This window comes from Camelus bactrianus, chromosome 27 (genome assembly GCF_048773025.1).
Source record: "Camelus bactrianus isolate YW-2024 breed Bactrian camel chromosome 27, ASM4877302v1, whole genome shotgun sequence".
Lineage (NCBI taxonomy): Eukaryota > Metazoa > Chordata > Mammalia > Artiodactyla > Camelidae > Camelus > Camelus bactrianus.
Window position 1 is genome coordinate 27,804,097 of NC_133565.1, and position 21,712 is coordinate 27,825,808.

General features: G+C 41.5%; 1 protein-coding gene and 1 pseudogene across 2 annotated transcripts in view; one reads left to right on the forward strand and one right to left on the reverse strand.

Annotated features, from left to right (window-relative positions):
- SH3GL3 (SH3 domain containing GRB2 like 3, endophilin A3) overlaps positions 1-21,712 on the forward strand; it is a 107,523-nt gene that overhangs the window by 14,326 nt on the left and 71,485 nt on the right. The gene's annotated exons all lie outside the window — the stretch shown is intronic.
- On the reverse strand, positions 1,363-20,844 carry LOC123616884 (actin-related protein 3-like; annotated as a pseudogene).

Sequence of the window (21,712 nt, forward strand, 5' to 3'; positions counted from 1 at the left end):
AATTCCTCTCTATCTCCAGAGCCTGGAGAGCTCCAGAGCACCCAGCTTCCTTGTACTCTTCCTCATTCTCCTCCAACGCTGTTGCTTCCCCTCACTGCCCCCTGAGCCCTGGGTGTACATGGATCGATAATGCTACCTTTGTTGTGTTGAAATTATTTTGGTTACTTTTTGGGCCCTCCTGATAGACCTTGCAAGCTGCTTCTCACATGAAAGTCTTTACTTTTTTATTAAACAAGTTTTTTTTTTAAGCTAATTCAGTTTTAATTTATTTTCATCACTTTTTCTTCATGATTCAGATATTTTAAATTGCAATGAAAATTAACTTTCCATAATATGTCAGGGATTGGCACTAAAAAACTTCCAGACTACAAGTGAATTATACAAATAAATTAAAATATCAAATGGAGATCCAGTTATCAAAGTGAAGGCACTCACCATATTAAAAGTTAACAGTTATGTGTTCAGAGAGCGTAAAAAAGTCAACCTGCTAACCAACTGCTGTGATTTAAAGAACTGTTGCAGAGATTCGATGAAAATAGATTAACTTATAATAACTTGAAACAAGTATGAAAAAGAAATTTGTGCTTTTATTCGAATGATGTTAGACTTTAAATATGCCAATTTTGGTAATCAAATTATTCATTTTTTAGTAAGTAATGACACTATAGAACCGCAACAGTGGTCCAGCATCTTGTCTTCACTTTTCCTTTAAAGCGAGAAAAGGAACGCGAGGAATCAGAAAGCACTTGCGGGCATCAGTTAATCCAAGATACTGGCTTCTTGGTTCCCAAAGCACTCGCAAGGAAAACCGTCGCGGGGCACAGAGGGATGGAAGCACTTCTAATAACTGGAATCTCACGAATGTGTGTCTACATCAAGTCTCATAGGCTGTTTTTTTAACTTATCCTTTACTTGGTCCCTTTTTATCCCTCAAATACTAGTTTTTCCTGTGATTTTTTGCCCTCAAAGTACAAAAAGTATGAAATATAAACAAGCTTTTGCATTGTACACTTAGAAGTGTACAATTCAAGCATTATAGATTTATCTACTTACAGATAAATCCCATCAAATTGTGGACAACTCAGTAAGATATATATCAGGGCATAGAAAGAACTAACACCTACTTCTTTTCATTACACATAAGATTCAAATATTTAGTCTAAAGAAAAACTTTTAATCATCTTGGCTCTCCTGTGCATTCTCATGTTGATAAACTTACTAAAATATTCCTCTATAATTAAGTTTGGTCTTATTATTTCAAGTCGGGTTTAAAACCTTAAAACCAGCCATCCAGACAAAAAAGGCAATCAGAAAGATTATTTCTTCCCCACCTCCCTAACCCCAACAGCTATGAAGTCAATTTTACAGCATGACCCCAAACACTGGATAGTGATGACAAATACTAGGTCCAGTTTCTTCATAATCCTTTTTGGGGAGGCATACATGGAAGAACTCAGGCATGGAAGCCAGCCAGCATGGATCCTTCAAACCAAACTGCATATCACTGCATTTTGGATATAATGACTTGTAGACCAGTAGGTTTTGGCTTCAATCTACCACCACTCAATTCCTCACTTAATTTCAGCCTGGCATCTACAGTTCTTTTCAAATCTCTTTGCAAGTGATGTCCTGAATCCTTGAACATGGTTGAACCTCCAGAGAGGACAATATTCTCATAGAGAGAACATCTGACGTCAGTAGGACAACTGTGGAAGGCAGCTATGCTCACCACTATACCACCAATGCCTCATGAACAGAACAACTGTGAATTACTCCGTCTACCACTTCCAAGATAGGTCAAGTAAAGCCTGGCTTAGCAAACTCTGGTTGAAAAAAAAATCAGTTTACAAGAATCTCTTATAATCAACACTAATGGAAAATTTCTTTCTTTGAGAGAGCATTGGTTCCAGTGTACTGTTTAATCTGCTTTGCTCCATCTGTGTCATACTTGTTCAACTCTTACTAAATCTGGGCAAGCATAACTGTTGTGTCCTTTAAAGCTTCCAAGGATTGCTCTGAGGGATTCCCATTTCTCCTTCTCTCAGCAGTTGCTGAATAAAATATGTTATATTTCATCCAGTGTTTGGAATGTGCTTAATACATCTGCCAATCACATACCCTTCGGCCACAGAGATGACATGAGTGACACTGTCTTCGCTGTCTATTACCATGCCAGTCAGGAGACTGTTCTCCCGCTTGTCTTGAGGTCCAGGATGCAGCTAAGGGCAAGAACAGCCTGCACAGAAATGTACAAGCCTGGAACATAATTTCAGCAGTATATTCCCTGTTTTTTGGTATGTTCAGTGGAGGTTTAAGTAAAACAAAAATAATAGTCTTCAGGTTCTGCTCTTAAATATTTAAAGATCACTTGATCCATAAACTTCCCAGTCTTTAGCTATACCGTGACGAGTTGGCCACTTTTTCTCATAGGAAGGTTTTTCTGTTGCTTCATCGCCAATGAAGAAGCCTAGGCCATCAGCACCTTTCATCACAGTCCTGTGAGCTTGCTCACCCACTTCTGCTGACTGCTTAATGACAAAACTCCGTGCCAAAATCCACCACACAGGCCGGCAGCTGTCTCACCATCACCTGCTGCTGCCGCTGCCACTGTCTGCTTGGTGCTAGCTGGGGCCAGGGTTGGGCAGCGGGAGATGGAAGCTATATGACCATCCACAACCGGCTGCCCTCTCTGCTGGGGAGTGATGGGCAGAGCCGGGAAGCAGCAAGTGAGAAATCAGCAGGCTTGGTCAGTGGCTGCCACTTCCACAACCCAGCAGGCAGGCTGTCCTGAAGTCTTTAGAAATGGTTGTTGAGTGACTGAATGACTGTTTATGCTTGCATTCTTTTCTCATGACTTAAAGCTCACAACTTTTGTAGAAATCAGAGGTTTCCAGACCCCCAATAGCTAACTACTGGGGTGTTGCACCAAAATTAAAAATTTCTTTTGTTGTATTAGTTTTATGTTTGACTCTGGCATCTGCTTTATTTTGAGCTTTGGCTTTTGTAAATTAGGAGTCGGAACTTCTTCACATCCGGGAAGTGTTATCTCCATATCCAGGAAAATTTTTTTGCAGTCAACCAACTAATCATTCCAGGAGTATAGTCATCATGCTAATGAGCTTTCTTTTGCAGAGATGTTGGGTACTGTGCAAAGTATTTTTAGAGGCAGCATCTTACTTCATCTTCATGATACCTCTATCAAGAAGATACTAGCTTTATTCCCCCTTTTACTAAGGTGGGAATTAAGGCTTGGCAAGGTTAAATAAAACTTGTTCAAGGTCATACAGCTGGTGAATGGTCTTGTAAGGATGCAAGGACAGGCCTGTGTGATTCCAAGACAAGTACAATACAGTACTTGTCACCATTGCATGAGATAAATCTGTTGCTACTCTCCAGTCTCTTCCTCATGATTTTTCATCTTTGCATAAGTTCAAGGTGTCGCTATCATTCATTTGAGCCATATGTCACCTGTTTCGTCTCTATTAAACAGAAGCTCTAAATCGGGGGTTGGCGAACTGGTCTGCATGTCAAATATAGCCCATCACCAATTTTTTTGTACAACCTATGAGCTAAGAATGATTTTTACACTTTTTTTAATGGCTGAGAAAAACAAAAGAATAATATTTTGTGACACCTAGTAATTACATACAATTAAAATTTCAGTGTCCACAAATAAAATTTTATTGGAACACATATCCAAGCTCTTTTTTGTGCATACCATCTATGGCCACTTCTGCGCTTTAAAATAAATAAAGCAAAGTCGATTAGTGTGACAAGAGCCAGCATGGAGCACAAAGCCTGGAATATTACTATCTGGTCATTTACAGAAAGTGTTTGCCAGCCTCTGCTCTGAGCTGTAAGTGTGGGGAATTTCTCTCTGCTAGTATGCACATTTCTGAAGCCCTGGGCGGAACTCTAGAGTGGTTTTGTCTGCATCTGCAGTTGGGTGGTGTGTTTTTTTGGAGGCTCTCCAATCACTTAACAATTCGGATTCATCCTGGTGACCTGGGAAGAGCCTTGGTCTGGAATATATTCTTCCTTTGTAATTCAGAAGACTCTCATGCCCAAAGGCACTTCTGGTAATGCCACACCGATGGCCACACACCGATGAACTCCTTTATTCAGAGTTTGCAGTGTGGCCTCATTGTAATTCCTCACCAGGGGAACCAAGCTTGCTCCCCCCCACTGATTTCCTCCACTTCCATCATCATTCCCGTCTTGTTTTAATTATTCCAACTTTACTTTGCCTTCTCCTTTGCTTCATTTTGAATGAGTCCCAATTTGTTTTTCTTGCCAGTTCTCTACTTATTTTTCCCAGGGCTTAAGAAATGATTCTTGAGGGTGATGTCATTTTCATGTTTATCTTCCCTCTCTAGCATGACTTTGATTAAATATGTATGTTTTAACTGGTGAACCGTGTTTTAAGGGAGTCGATCATTGCAAGGACCATGGCCAGTTTCAGCCTCAGTTAACCTGAGTTGATTTGTACAATAGCAATGGAATGTTTTGGCTCCTGTTGCAGGAGGAGTGGATCATATATGTTGTACAGGCTTTTCAGAAACTTCATGCAGAAATTATGTGAACCAGATGGTACCCTTTTGAGTTGCCAGACATGCATATTTTAAAGAAATATGGTGTATTTATTCTCCTTGGTAGACTTAGATGAGAGTTCTTTGGGAATGGAAATCAGCTGAAATTGGCCATAATTGAAAAATTCTTGGAAGCTTGTTATCAAAATAAGATGTGTAATATCAGAAGACCAGCATAGATTGTTAAGTAACATATATTTTTGAATTTATTTAATTTACTTCCCCAAGTATGAAAAGCCCTTTAGACTTCAGTAAAAAAAAAAAAAAAAGGTATACTCCATGGTATGTTTTTTCTTTGATAAGGCTATTGATTTGCTCACTGAGATTTCTTGGGGGCATTTGGGGCAGAGAGAATAGGTGGGTATGAAGTGGAGGAGATTGTATGGGCCCAGAGAATGAATGGAGAGTGAGGGCTGAGTCATTTAACCGAAAGCTAATGGGGGTCACGACCTGGGAGAACTTGCAGGTTATGGAAGGGGCAGAGCCTTGGGAGGACGCTGCTGGGTTTCCTCTGAGTAGGCAGGAGATCTCAATCAGTAGTAGTTACATCTAGGCACTGACTGAGCAGGGATTGCAGAGGAGGCTGGGTTTCTCTGCAGATAATATGAAGGTCCTAATGATGGGAACCCGGGAGCCCCAGCCAGGTAGGAAGGAGAGTGGAGCCAACTTGATTCTGCGCCGGCACTTCCTGGGGAAATGTTTCTCAGTGCCTCAGCCTCCTTACCTGTGAAATGGGGGTAATACTTCATAGGGCTGCTGTATATGTGAGACTTGCACAGTATCTGGCCCAGTTCTAAATTGGAGGGTTGTAGTGAGGGTAAGGAATTATGCATCTTAAGTGTTTTGCATATAATATGGTTCAATAAATGGTGATTTAATTATAATAATCTTTTAACAGGGAGTTGTACCACCTGCTGGTGAAGAGTTTGGGTTCAGAGTCAGGGAGACCTGGTTGGACTCCCAGCCCAGCCACTTAGTAGTGAGTGGTGTGACATTAGACGAGCCCCTTCCCTTCTGTAAGCCTCCATCTGCTCTTCTGTACGACGAGGGGAATAATAACTCCAACGTGGTAGGCTCAGAGAACTAAATGACCTAATGCATGTGAAGGACTTAGCACAGGGCTCGGCACATAATGAACATGCAATAAACACTGTTAGCTTTTTCAGCTGGCCTCCTGCTTGGGACAGAAAGTCAAACTCTGCTCTTTAAAGCAAAATGTGGCCAAGCTTCACCCTCACAAGCTCCTTATATGAGAACCCATTTCTGGGTCCCTGGGGAGCAGAAGGCATGCTGGGGTGATGACTTAGGTCTCTCAATTCCCCTCAACCCCTCCATAATGCTATGTGTTTCCATACCGCATACGTTAAGATCTGCATGTAGTAATTTATGACTTAAGGGCTAAGTGCCTATTTTCAGGATCCTTCAAAGATGAGCACATTTGGGATCAGCACTGCGGGAACTCCCCTGTTGTTTCATTTGTAGTGTTGCATTTGGAGGTAATATAGCCTGTTGGTTAGAGTGTTTTGGGGTGTAGGATAGTGTAGCTGGACCATGTATATTGTTTTCTTTGGTTTGGAGGTCCCCATAAGCAGACCTTGAGACAGAAACTTGTGGGGAGGTAGTTTTTTTGGTTGCTGTTGGTTTTGAGGTGATCCCAGGAAAACCAGGGGAGGAGTGGGGAAGAGAGACGGGGAAGAGAAGGAAACCAGTGAAAGGTGTGCTACCAAGTTTGAGGTGTGCCTACCTCTGAGGGCGCCGGGGGCCCAGGATTACTGGGGAACTCTCAGAGACTGTGTGGAAGCCACCTCAGCATTATCCCAACCAGAGGCAGGAAACTGGGGTGTTTATCTACCAACTGCCCGGCCATCATTGGCTGAGGTCTGCTCCTCAGAGTGTTAACTATCTGGTACTTCCAGGTTCCCCATCCTACCGTTTGATGTTGTTCATGTAGCTGGGAAAAAACCCTCCCACCTGGAAGTTGCAGGTATTTGCAGTAAATAGTCTTCTAGAGATGCCTCCTGGGGGACCATGGGCGGGGCACTGGTAGCATCTATATGCTCCCTTCCTCTGATGTGCAGTGTTGCCTCTGCCACCTACCAGCTCTGTGATCTTGGGTACACTACTTATTGTGCCTTGGTTTTCTCATCTGTAAAATAGACATAATAATAGTACCTCCTTCCTAGACTTTTGTGATGAGGATTAATTGAATGGCACTGGGTAGGATGCTTGCCACATAGTAATTGCTAAGTAAATGCTAGCTTTTATTAATATGTGATTATTTATTGAGTTTCTTCAGGTTCATTGTCAGTGTGATTAAATTTACCATTGTGTTGTAAGATGAAAGTCTTTGGAATGAAGATTAACTTTTAGTTGTATCTTTGGGCATCCAAATCATTTCTTTGATTTTTATTTATTTTAAAACTATTACAACAGGAATGAAAAAAATTTAAGATGAAAAAAACCCTTCTAATTCTACCACCTGTATGCCGTTATTTTTATTTTTAATCTTTCTGTTCTTTGGAAGCCTGTCAATATAAATTTATGTATCTACACTGTTATAATAATTAGTGGCAAACTCCACTTTTATCACTGTTGATCTAATACAAAAATAACAACCACATACCAGGCACACTTCACAGGCTTTAGCTCATACAGTTCTCACCACTCTATGAAGAAGAGGCTATTGTTCCTATTTAACAGGTGAGGAAACTGAGGTGCACAGAGATTATGCAACTTTTTTTTCAAAGCATACAGTTGGTACTTTATGGGGTCAGGATGAACCTGGGAGACCACAGAGCTCAGTCCGCCCCTCTGCTCAGGGCCTCTCGTGTTGGGTGACGTGGGATCCACCTTGGAAGGACATTCATTGGGATGTCTCTTCTTTCCTGACACCTGTTTATTTGTTCTTTATGGATTAAGGGAACTAATTCCTATCACAGAGAATGGAAATATGCTGAAATTGTCTTTCAGTGGATGACTTTAGAACTAGGGGTGATGTGGCACTAGGAGATTAGGTGGCCATTGGATTTGTATTTTGACAGTAATTTGCCAGTTTTGCTCTACTGAGGTGTGGAGCTGTTCCCCACCACTGCACTTTTGATATAGTTCACTTCAGAAATGGCTTAATTTATTTGTTTTTGACTTGAGTTACGTTACACCAGGCAAACATATTTTTCAAGAACTGAAATTTCAGGCTGGCAAAAGGAAACAATGCAATGCTCTTCTTTAGTCATGTATTTGAAAGCACATGATGCTGTGCTATGATGGCAGAACGTTCTCTAGCACTGTGTGAAGGTTTTTGGAGACTCAGAGATCGATTATTTATTTTTGATGAAAATACCTTCTTTCCCTTGTGCAGAGAAATATGTGGTTCAGGCTGCACTGAGAGAAAGCTACTCTTGCTGTTTCTGTCTTGCAGAGATTATGCTCTTGGATTTGGTATTTTCTACCTGAGGCAGTTCTACTTGAGAGAGAAATACTGTAAAAAGCCACTCGAGGGATATTGATACCTATTGTGGGGAAAGGAGTTAATTTTCTTATTGAAAGAAGACAACATTAAAGAAGGAACAAGTCATTTCCAATTTATTACCCAACAAAAAGATGGTTTTAATTTATCCTCTTACCTAGTGGTGTTTGAAAGTGCCCCTTTGCCATATCCTTGCCAACACTGGGTATTTTTATTCTTTTTAAATTTTGTCATCATGATAAATATAAAAACATGTATTGTTTTGATTTGTGTATATTGATTTCATTTGTGTGCTGACCATTTGCATTTCTTCTTTTGTAAATTTCCTTTTATTTTCCATTTTTTTCTACTTGATTGTGAGTTTCAAATTTATCTTTATATATTAAGTATATTAATCCATCATCCTGTGTCATGTAACAATTTATTTGGGAAATCCTCTATGATTAGACATTTGTGTTGTTTTCCTGTTTGTAATTGTTATTACAAATTGTGTCCAATTTTTTTTTTTGAACATAGAATAGTGTTTCCTTTGACACATTCTGTCTTTTCTATCTTTATGGAGTTCTTGTTGTTATGTATATTGACTACCCCTGCCCTCCCAGGGTGTATTCTCCAAATCTCGTTTCTTTCTACAAAGATAATACTGTCCTGACTTTTTTTCTTTTAAATTCAGTGAGGATTTTCTCCAGCTTGTCCTCTAAGTCTCTGATTTGGTTTCCTTTGATATACAAGCTGGCTTTTCAGTGCTATCATGTGTTTAATTTGACAGTTATGTTTTTTCTAAGGATAGAAATCTTGATCTCAATTTGTCTCTTTCCCAGAGATGCAGCGTCCCACTTAGGAATAGGAATAAGTGAACTGCTTTCACGTTTTCTTCTATTACTTTCTGATTCTTATGGGTGTACTTGCTTTCATTTCTCAAATTGGTTCCGTTAATTTGAACTATCAACTTTCTTCCTATGTCAAGTGATTTTTTTTCTTGCTCTTAAAGAAAGTGGCCTTATTGTGTCTAGTTTCAGCAGGTGAGATGTGCTCTGTCAGCCCAGAAGAGGTAAAAAAGGAGAGGCTTAAATTTACAGTTTCACTTTCTCCAGAGAAGGTTACTGTTACTCCCTGGAAGCAGGGAGGGCCTTGCTCTAGAACCAGTGCTGCCCAACACAACTTTCTGTGATGATGAAAATGTCTTAGGATCTGAGCTGCCTGATATGACAACCACTAATCACACATAGCTATTGAGCATTAGAAATGTGGCTAACATGACTGTGATAGAATTCTAAAGTTTCATTTAATTTTAATTAATTAAAATTAAAATTTAATTGGCCATATGTGGTGAGTGGGTGTGTACTGAATAGCATAGCCACCATGAGGCTATAGACCATGTGTGTTTTGTTTACTGCTGTGTTCCCAGCCCCGGTTTCACATGACAGGCACTTAATATTTGTGGAAGTAATGAATGCAGCTGGGGGAAAACTCTGGCGGGGTTTTCTTTAACTGCTGTGCCAACAGTTCCTTTTCCCTTCGTGTGTCTGCGCAAGGTATGTAAGGAACTCTACCTTCATTAGTAACTACCATGAATGCTCTTTTAGGGGCATCTGTGGGACTTACACCCTATGGCCCTTTATTTATCCCATTGTGTGTGCCATTCTGACCAGTGAGTGAGGGATCATCCATCCTTGCTTCAGGCATTCTTGCCTGCTTTATGTCTTTCAGAAATTTCTCAAAGCTTTTGCCAGGTAGATTGGAGTTGCCTCATTTTCCAAAGTGCATCTAGAGATTCTGAATTTTATAATCCTTGGTCATTCCGGTTATTCATTGAAGAGACTGTCTTTGCTCTGTTGTATTGCCTTTGCTCCTTTGTCAGAGATCAGTAGACCATATTTATGGGGGTCTATTTCTGGGCGCTCTGTTCTGCTCCATTGATCTATTTGTGTGTTCTTTCACCAACACCACACCACTTATTTCACTGTAGCTTTATAGTGAGCCTTAAAGTCGGGCAACATCAGTCGTCCAGCTTTGTTCTTCTTCAGTATCATCTTGGCTGGTCTGGGTCTTTTGCGTCTCCGTATAAAACTTCAGAATCAGTTTGTCAATATCTATGAAATAAGTTGCTAGGATTTTGATTGGTATTTTTTACCTTTTATTATGAAAAAATTTAAACATATAGAAAAGTAAAGAGAAAAATACAATGAATACCCCTGCCCCCATCACCTGCATCTCACAATTGTTAACATTTTGCCACCTTTGCTTTATCTTCTTTTTTTCCTGAAATATTTTAACAGGCATCATTACATTTCATTCCAAAATACTTCAGTGTGCATGTCTGAAAAATATAGGCATTTTCCTGCTTAACTATGCTACCATTATCACACTTAATAATGATTCTTTATATCATTCGATGCCCAGCCTATATTAAGACTTCCCTAATTGTTCCCAAATGTCATTTATACCTGGTTTGTACAAACCAGGACCTGATCAAGGACCACACACTGCCTTTGGCTGTTATACCTCTTAAATCTCTCTTTTTAAAAAGTTGAGGTGAAATTCACATAACATAAAATTAATCATTTCAAAGTGGTCAATTCAGTGGCATTTAGTACATTTACAGTGTTGTACAACTACCACCTCCATCCAATTTCAAAACATTTTCATCACTCCAAAAGTCCAAAAGTCTTAACTCCAGGATCAACTCCAAAGTCAGAAGTCTGAAGTCTCCTCTAAATACCCTCTAAATCAGATATGAGTGAGACTTGAGGTACTGTTTATCCTGAGGCAGAATTCCTCTTCAGCTGTGAGCCTATAAAACCAGATAATTTACGTGCTTCGAAAATACAATGGTGGCACAGGCATAGGATAGACATTCCCATTCCAAGAGGGAAAAATCAGAAGGAAGGGGTGATGGATCCCAAGCTTGTCCAAAGTCTACCAAGGCAGATATCATTAGATCTTAAAGTTCAAGGATAAATCTCTCTGGTTTGATGCTTTGTCTTTGGGACCCACCTGGGTGGTGATCCTGCCTTCAGGGTGGCAGTCCCATCTCTGCACCTCTGCCAGTTGGAGTCTTGCCCCCAAGTCTCTGGGTGGCTGCCATCTGGCCTGTTGAAACTGAGGTGATGCACCCCCTCCCCACCCCAACTACAGACTTTGAAACCAAGGAGGCAGCCCGATCATCTCTGAATCGGCTTTGGGATCATTCTTCCCTTTTCTTGAAGAATAGTACATGTTCGCAGCTAAATAGCTCTATGATCCAGTTCTGTTGGAGCTAACAAATTCCTACATTTTATCCTGTCTTAGTCCCTTTCAGTTCAAACTGGCAGTGTTTCCGCTGGGCTGGCTGAGTAGGTCTGTGATTCACACCTACACTAATCTCCTTGTCAAATGGTCGCTCAGCCATGTCCTTAGTGATCTGTTCAGAACTAGCGTTTTCTTTTTCTTTCTTTCTTCTTCTTCTTCCTTTTTTTTTGCAATATGGATAGGCTGAGAAATTTCCAAGTCTTTAGGTTCCAATTCCTTTTTGCTTAACAATTCCTTCTTCAATTAACTTCACTCTTCTCTCGTTTTACTATAAGTAGTCAGGAAGAACCAAGCCACTTCCCCAATGTTTTGCTGAGAGATCTCCTTGGCTAGATATCCAAGTTCTTAGGCTTACAAGTTCTATCTTCCACAAAATACTAGAACACAGTCCAGCCACATTTATAGCAAGGATCACCTTTCCTCTGTTGTCCAATAACATGTTCCTCATTTTCATCTGACACCTCGTCAGAATGGCCTTTGCTCTCCCTATTTCTACCAACATTCCGGTCATGAGTATTTATGTGTTCTCTGAGAAGATGGAAGCGTTCTCTCCAGGTTTCCTCTTCTTTCTGAACCTCCCCCCAGAATCGCCATGACACCCATATTTCCAGGATTCAGCTCACATCTCTCTGGCCTCTACCCGTTACCCAGTGCCAAAGCTGCTTCCACATTTTTAAGTATTTGTTACAGCAGCAACCCTCTTCTTGGTACCAGCTTGGGTTGCACAGCAAGATACCATAGACTGGATGGCTTAAACAACAGACATTGTTTCCCTCGCAGTTCTGGAGGCTGAGAAGTCCACGGTGCTGGAAGGTTTGGTATCTGGTGACAGCCTCTTCCTGGCTTGTAGACGGTTGTCATCTCGCTGTGTCCTCACGTGGAACAGAAAGAGCTCTAGACTCTTCTTCATCTTAGAAGGATATCGGTCCCATTATGCGGGCTCCACCTTCATGATGTTGCCTAAGTGTAATTACCTCCCAAGGACCCCACCTCCAAACACCATCACATTGGGGTTTGGTGCTTCAACGTATGAATTTTCGGGGTGGTGGGGACACTCAGGACACAGCAATACTGTGTACAGATATTTGAGTACCTTGTCAGTTCTTTCGGGCTATGAGTGGAATATAACTATGAGTGGAATTGCTGGGTCATTTTTAAATCTCTTACAATCTAGAAGAGTTTTCTTCACCTGATTTTTTTTTCTTGTTCTTTTCTCCCCTATGCCATCAATTTGTTGGAATGACCAGTCCCACCTTTGTGCTGTGTCTAATTGGCTCCTCATGCTGGTGTTCTAGCATGTTCCATTCGGCCTCAAATGTCCCATAATTTGGCTACGATGTTTTCATTTCTGTGGTCTCTTCTTTACTCAGTTCATTCTGTTCGATATATTGGCCTCTTCTGTTTTGCATGTGCCCTATTTTGGAGGAATGTGCCCTCATTTCCTATTGTGGACCCAAAGCAGTTTCTACTCTTCCCCGCAGTAAAGCTACGTGCAAGAAGGTCTTTGCTCTTATTCCTCGAGGAACTATTTTTGTTCTCTTATGCTTCAGATTCTGGTCTTAGGCCTCAGACTGTTGTGCTTCTGTTTACTCATCCGTGAATGAGCCCAGTGTTGGCTCATGGCTGTGATATGCTGTTCACTCACAGTGCCCTCCCTGTCCTCGCCGACTGAGGCCAGCGGCTGAACCGGTGTCTCCAGAGGGACAGTTCTGGCCTGTCACACATCTTGGGCAGCTCTTTTTGGCTGACATAGCTTCTTTTTCCCCCACCATCCTTTTTCTGACAAGTGATAAAATGGACGTCGGCCCTGCAGGACCTGAGGCCACCTCTGATCAATCTTTCATCCCATGAAAATGTGTGTCTGCCTGCGGGCACTATTCCCGGGTCACCCAGGAAGGCAGTTAGTCTGGTCATCTCTGCGCGGTGTGGGGTTGCTCCCTAGGAGCTGTCAATTCAGGATGGATGAGGAACAAAAGTTACTGATGAGACATAGAGACCCGACTTCTTCAGAAAGTGGTTCCCAGAAGTGTCAGGGAGTTATGTGGTTGGATTGAATTCCTTGAGTTTTGTGTAGGAGCAGCCTACACAATAGGAGTTCGAGTATTGATGGGGTCACTGCTAGCCCACATGGTGCTCTTCATGAATTAGAAAAAGGCTTGAGACCCTTGACTTCCGTGAGCAGAACATTGTGGTGCTATAGATACTGAATTTGTTAGAGGTCATTGGACTGATACTGCTAGAAAATTGTATGGTAAGTACACAGACCTTTAGCGTCTGTGATGGAAAGGGCCTGCTCCCTTGGATGTGGCACAGTTGTCACGGAACCACGTGCTCAGCTGCACACTGCAGCCACCTCGGGTTTTGTGCTGATGTTCACTGGTCAGTGATTATACACTTGAATTCCTTCCTGTCAGTGGAAGAGCCTTCTGATTCTGGTATATGGAAAATGACTCTTGTTCAGATCTCTTGCTTTTATTAGTTTTCATGGGAACTTGAGTGATCATCTAGGCACTGTTAGTTACCTGCCTCCCCTGACCCAGAACACTGATGTTGACTTTTTAAGCTGTGTACCAGGGTTGAATGGGGGGCCCTGAAAGTCCAGCATGGCTTGTGCTAGCGAATGGGGTGCCTTGTAAGTAGTGGGTCTGCTTTGTGGCTTATGAGATGCTCTGTTTCTCTTGATGGCATTCTCCAGGCAGATGTTACATCTTGTATGACTCCCAGGAAATGAGGTTGGCTCCTGAGTGTGACTCGAGGAATTAGACTCTTTAGTCCACTTTCCCTAATTATGATGATAAATACCTACATGAGAAGAAAATTCAAGCAGTACAACAAAGCTAAAGGAAAAAGGCTAAAACTTTTTACTTAAATTCCATTACCCACGGTTAGCTACCATTACCTCCATATCTCCATCCCTGCCCCATTCCCTTTTCCCACATTCATCTAATTTGCTTTTCCAGGATGTTTATTGCTTCCTCTGATGGGGGGTGAAGCCTCCCCCTAGTTCCCCTGTAGTAGCTGTTCTATTACCCAGTCCTTTGCCAGGGTGTGATAGCACAGGGGCAACTTTATGCTTTTGCAAACTGCATTATTCTTCCATAACTGCAAACACAAGGTTCCTGTCCTGTTGAATGGTCCAGTAACCCTGGAGCACAGCAGATTTAGATTTCAGTCTATCAGTGCTGTGTGATCTTGGGAAAGTCACTTAACTCCCCTGGCCTCCACTGCTATTTAAAGAGAGGCTGAACCAAAATGCAGGGGAATTAGGCCTATCTGAGGGAGAACAGCCTGTGGGACAGGTGTGTACCTGTTGTCAGTGGGGTCTAGTGGGAATTCTCTAGAGATAAAGGAGATGGCCAGCTAGCTAGGCACGTAAAAGGGAACTGAACCTGTCTCCGGGGCCTGGGCATTTTTTGCCAGGCTTGGGGAATGGAATCACCAGGGACAGAATTGTTTGGCCCACAGAGGTCACAGAGGTCTGCTAAGAGATTGGGAAGAGATTGATGACCTTGAGTGAGAGCTAACTTCAGGGAGAAGGACGAGGTTGGGACCCTCAAGACATCTCCATGCTTGGATATATATATAAAAATATAATATGTATTTTATATATTACATATATAAAAAATTTAATGTTTTATTTATTTATTTTTGTTGGGGGGAGGTAATTAAGTTTATTTATTTATTTAATGGAGGTACAGGGGACTGAAGCAGGACCTCCTGTATGCTAGGTGTGCACTCTACCTCCCCTCTCACCATTGGATATTTGACCTCCCTTTCTCTGTGGCTCTAGGCTGCCTCTCTCCCTCAGTGGTATTGTGTTAAAATTGCCCCATTAATGGATGCTTTGTGATGGTTTGTTGTTATTTTTTGAGGACCTTGATTAGCAGAGGCTTTGCTCTACACACTGCACTGTCCCAGGTGACTCTCAGATGCTGGTCACTGGTCAATAAAGGCTGGAAGGACTCTGGGAGTCAGTAGGATGGCTCAGCCTCCACGTGGAGAGGAAGCCACTCGGGAGGTCTCCCAAGGATAAAAGTTTGTGGGCTGTTTCTGATAAATGCAATGAGTAGAAAATGTTATTTGTAGCTTTTGAAATATCCACCGTAGGTACAGTGAGTAAGGAAGGGAAGGGAGCTCTGATACCTGGTTCTTCATTCCTGGTTTCTGACACAGCTCCCAAAACCCTTGGAATCTCCTGAGTGATTAGAGTGTCTTTTGTATGCTAATGAGACAGCTGGTGGCTGAGGGCCCCTAGATAGCTTTAGGATGGGGGCGGGTCTCCAAAAAGATCAAGGCATGATTAGAGAGGTAGAATTTTTAGCCATGTCTCCTGACTTCCAGGGAGGGGAGAGGGTCTGGGGATTGAGTTAATCACTAATGGACAATGATTTAATCCATAATGCCTACTTAATGACACCTCAGTAAAAACTCTTAAATGAAGAGGTTTAGAACTTCCCAGTTGGGGAACACATGGAAATGCAGGGAGGGTGGTGTGCCCAGAGAGGGCATGGAAGCTCTGTGCCCCTCTTTAGTTCTTTGCTCTATGCCCCTCTTTAGTTCTTTGCTCTATGCATCTCTTCCATTTGGCTGTTCCTGTGTTGAATCTTTATAATTAAACTGGTAATGATAAAGTGCTCTCCTAAGTTCTATAAGCTATTCTAGCCAATTGTCAAACCCAAGGAGGAGGTTGTAGAAATCCCTGGCTCTGTAGCAAGTCGAACAGTGTGGGTAACCTGGGGACCCGATGCTTGTGCCTGGTGTGTGAAGTGAAGGCAGTGTTGTGGGACAGAGCCTTTAACCCTATGGAGTCTGATGCCAACGCCAGGTAATTAGTGTCAGAATTGAATTGTAGGGCACTCAGCTGGTGTTGGAGAATTGGAGAACTGGTTGTTGGGTGGGGGAAACGCTCCACGCATTTGGAGTGTTTTGAGTAAAAACAGATCACTATCTCTGATGCCTTTAAGAAGATGAATAGGCTGGAATATTGTTAGTCTGGGATGATGTTGAAGGAATTGGCATCAGAGAGGAGATCAAGAGAGACTCCTTCCCACCAGAGGCTGGCACCATCCCTGAGCTCACAGTCAGTGTTTCTCGAACGAGTGAGTTGACAACATGGACCCCAGTCTGGAAAAAGTTTGTTGGAGGCAAGTGGAGATGACCTTGTATACTTAAACAAAGTACAGTGAGGTTCTTTACCAAACAAGCCTAAGATTTTCAACTTGCCAATGTTGTATGAAACGTTGCTTTGGACTAGATCATTCTCTGCATTGAATTTTAGCATTTCTTCAAGAGCCTTAGCCTTTTTCTTTAGCATGCGTGCTGTATGTCCAATACAACACAGTAAGGCAGACTTTTCTTGTAAAATGGTGTAGATGAGAGGATCTGAACATCTCTCTGCTTTGGAATTTGTTGAAGCTTAAAGTGTAAGCAGAGTCACACATTCAAAATTCAGAGTCAGAGGGATCCATGCAGTGCTTGCACGGTGCTGGTATGGAGGCTGGTTTCAAAAGGAGCTTGGTATTTGTAAAGGTGCTCTAAGGAGTGGGAGAATAAATGACATCTTCAGATGCGCGTTCCAAGTCACAAGCAAACCCAGCTTGAAAATTTCCAGCAAGGCCTTTGGAAGACACAGAGCCTGACTTGTCTTCTTCATATTTGCTCAGCTCCCCCAGCATTTGGAAGAAGTTAGCCTGCTTGGGAACATACTGAATTAAGGAACATAGCCAACCAACAAAAGGGGAGAAAAATCTTATTTCAGACTAGACAAACCTTAGGCCCTTACTTCCTGATGTAATGCAGTTGGAAGGTTAATGATTTCTGTTGATGGTGTGAATTGGCCCTTTTCTCCTGTGTGCTTTTTAATGCATGGCTTCTCCTTCAGAGATCAAGGGCCTCTAGGAGCGGCTGAGAGGCTGGAGAGCATCACAGCTCTGCTCTTACCTGTTTCTATAATAGGTTTTATTTATATAAATAATTCTCCTGTTTAAAAATATGTAAATTTCCTGACTGGTTATTACTGAAATTTGAAAATCTACTTTTGTGTATACTTACTTGTAACTAATGACATTTACGAATATCCTTCACTGGTTTTCATTTCTTTTTATTGATTCATCTTGCATCTTCAAAGTATTCAGTTATTCATTTGAAACATATTTATTGAGTACATGCTATGTACCAGACACTTTTCTAGGTGATTGGAGTGTAAATGTGTTTAAAACTGATGAGTATATATATATATGGTAAGTTTAAAAGTGATAAGGACTATGGGAAAAAAGTGTAGAACAAAGGAAGGATGGATTGGAGCAGTAGAGGTGGGGTATGGGACAGTTGCAGTTTTAAATAGGATGGTCAGTGTAGGTCTTATTGAGAATGTGACATTTGAGCAAAGGCTTGGAGGCGAGGAAGTTGGCTGCGCAGATATCTGCTGGAAATGTGTGCTAGGCAGGGGGAAGAGCTGTGCAAAGGCCTTAAGGCAGGAGCCTGCTTGAAGTGTTTGAGGACCCAGGAGGGGAGTGGAAGGAGCAGAATGAGCGAGGAGGTGTAGGATGGTCAGGAAGGATGCGAGGCCACTTCTCTAGGGCCTTGCTGGAAAGACTCTGACTTTTACGCTAAGTGGAAAGAGGAGCCACTGCAGGGTTCTGGAATATTGGACTTAAATTTTAAAAAGATCATTCTGTGTTGCTCTTTTTGAGAATGGACTTTGGAGGGGCAAAGGTATGATCAAGCAAGAGGTAGGCTATTACAAAGGCACCTTCCCCAGGATCTTATAGGGGATTAAGCACTTGGCGAGCCTTTATGGAATGAATGTTTTTTAATACACATTGAGCATTTTAGTATGCTTAAAAAAAACCCCCACACATTTAAGAAATACACATTTTTCTTAGGAAAGGTGGGGACTGAAGTAGGAGGGCTGTGGAATTATCTATGGAACAGGATATTTTGCTCAAGAAGAGACAGGAAAATGAAGGTTGACTTGCTTTGGAGGTGAGGAATGGGGAGGCATGCCCTTCATGTACTAAGACCAGAGTCCAGGCCTCTTGTTACCAGGTGAATCCCAAGATTGGGGTAAATCTTGCTACTGGGGTAAACTCTCTCTGATGAACACTGTAGAGGGCAAGGGGGTGGCAAGGACGATTATGGTATTCATGTTTTACTTCCAGATGGTCACTATGGATTCTAGCTTTAAATTAGTTTGTATTTTCTGATCTCTCACCTCTTACTAGCTATTCAGCTAGGAGATCAGACCTTCTCAGTCATTGGTTGCTCAGTAGTGGGAGTAATGAAGAATTTTGTTTTTAAGTTAAGATTTCATATTTCAAATCCAATTTTTTTGGTGTAATAAATGTTGATTCCTGTTAAACTTGACAGGTTGGTCAGTGTTGATTCTTGTTCAATTTAAGAACTCTGTTTACACTTATAAGAAGATGACTTAAACTTTTAGAGAAGAAAGAGAGCAAAGTTCTTTAAAGAATATGCTATTTTTTATAATGCCTCCCTAATCATCCTGAAATATGAATAATTCAGGGATTTAACCTTAGAACAAATAGCAACTATCCTTTACTGTCTTTTAAATATATATATATATATATATATATATATATATTTTAATTGAAGTATAGTTGATTTACGTATTATCTTGGAGGAGTTTGTGATCACTTAGGGGAGATTCCTCTCCCAGCCCCCCACCTCTCACCCCCAACTTCACAAAATGTATTTAAAATTACACCCTAGGAAAGAATTCAAGCAGAAATAGTGCTCAGAAATACTTGGTATGAAGTTTCATGTTTCTTTTATGTGGTCCTTTCACTTTGGGCCCACACACTTTCCCCATCCTTATGGAGCATGCTCAATGCTAAGGAGTGAATGCATTAATGTATGGGTTTGCCCATCAAAGCCTTGTGTTGAAGGAAAAACAGAAGAGAGTGTCATGGAAGGCTCAGGGATTTTTTTTTTTTCTTATTTGGTAATACAAAGTGCTTTTTGTTATTAATGCATGTGCAATTAGACAACTCCATCCAGAATCCACAGCAGTTCTGTAATATGGCTCTGCCTGGTGCAAAATACCTCATTTTGTATAGAAATGCAGAATTGCTTCATGTAGACAGAATAGAAAGAATCTTTGCTTTATTCACATATGAATAAAACGTCTTTGTCCATGGAAAAGAAAAGTGCCTCTTATTGTTTAGAAGCTGTGTGAATTTTAAATTAAGCTGGTGGCCCACTATATTATATCTTTCAGGGGAAAAAAAGTTAGCTTTGCTTATACACGTTTGGGCCTGATGCCTCATCTGGTGGCATAAATGATTTTTGCTTCGCAGGTTGGTTTTTATCTAAAAGACATCGTGTTTGCCTCAGCCATCAGTGAATTGCTTAACAAATTTTTATAATTTTAACTTAAAAATTGCGGGGGGGGGGTTGTATTATTTATATTCTTTTGTACCATGAAGGATTTGAAGCTGTTTACCAGAAATTTAAAGAATGATGAATCATGATCAGGGAAAATATAAATACATTGTGGTAAAGTCAAGGCTTGTGGAGATCTGTGGGAGTTTATTTACATGTAAATACACTTGTAAGAAGGTCCATGGGGTTGTTATTGTCGATCTTCAAATTTGATGCTGAGCTTCCTGGCAGGCAAAGTGAAAAGAAGGAAGAGATCAGTTAATCTCTTCTCTGGATCTGGGAAGGAGTACTTAGAGCATGTCCACCACAAAGCAGGAGTATGGCATTTAGGCTTTCCCAAAAGAAAACTGACCAATCAGAAGAGTGGACTGAATAAAGGGATGCTGGTGGGCGCTGGCTCCCCTGTGTCTGTGCCTTAAGCCTTACTCTTCATAGAAGGCAGCTCCTCTGCAGTGACACCTGTAGGACCACACGTAGAGACAGGGCTGGAGGAATGCCTGGTGTCCAGTCACACCACCTCTTCAACTCCGCATGTGAATGCCTGGCTGCCTTTGAGGTGTCCTCTGGTCCTTAGCAAAATGAGAAAAATGTAAGGACAAATAAGGGAAAATAGTGAGTTTCTATCAAAACTGAATTTACCCAATTTCAAAAATTATCTTCTTCCTATAATTTTAGTATTGAAAGGTCCTTAATAAAATGAAACAGCAGTTAAAAAAAGTTCTTTCCTAAGAAAATGAAAACTTGAAAACACTTTGTTATATGGCATTATTATTATTATGGTAATATTATTGTTATATTTTATATCTGTTATTTTATTTTAAATATTTTATAATGTAATTACAATTAGATAACTAATTTATAATAATAAGTATAATATTTTATGTTATTATTATTATTACTTCTACTGCCATTATTGATATTTACTGCCTGTAAAATCCTAAAGTCTGGGGACTCCTATCTCTTGGACTGTGAACATCCCTATGAGCTGCTTGGTCTCTAGGGTGCCAGTGAAATGTCCCAGTTTGCTCTCCCAGTGTTCTGTGCATGTCCTCTTCCCCCTGCCCAACTCACCTTGGCTCCTGAGGAGCCACGCATTTGACCGTTACCATCTCTCCTGGGATTTCCTCTTAGCACCCCAACCCAGACAGGACACCTGCAAATTAACAGGAGTCCAGGGTCAGAGGGGAGTTTGTCACTTGGGGCAATGCTGAACCTAAAGGGAGCCGGGCTGTTGAATGGACAGTCATTCGTCACGTGGTTCTGCGTGGTGGCAGTAAGTGTCCTCCCTGAGGTGGGGGTCTCCCAGGGAAAACTGGGTCCCATGAAGAGACCTGGGATGGCCCTGACAGGTCCTCTCAAGGGGACAGATGCCACCTGTTACTTCAGCAAACTTGGCCTGTCCCTGCTTCCATCCATTGGTGGGGATTAAAACAAACACTTCAGGAACTCCCATCGCCAGTATCTTGATGGGACTGTGGGGAGGAAGCCTTTCTGAAACCCAGGCGCAGTGACATTAGCTACATAATATTGTAAGAGAGAGAGATAACTAGTTCAGTTGGCAAAAACAAACAAACAAAAAACAAACAAAACAAACAAACAAAAAACAAACCCAAAACAAAAAACAAAACCCTTGAGTAAAATGTGTTTAATACTCTTCATTTTCTTAACAACTCTACATATATTTAATATTAATCTAATCCTTGGCTTCTCTGAGGTCCAAATAGTTTTCATTTCAAAGCTCCTCCCAGGGTCAGAAGTACCAAGCGGTACTTAGTTCAAAGAATTTGCTTTTGAGCAGTGGCCAGGGCTTGAAAGCAAATGCTCTCCTGGTTACTGGTGTCTGAAAAGCTGCTCCTGGTTCTGATGGGTTCGCGTTAGGCTCTCCTGCAGCTTAGACTTAGAAAGCCCCTCTAAATTCCCTCTCTGTGAGGGAAGGCAAGCAAAAGGCGCCCAACAGTGTAGT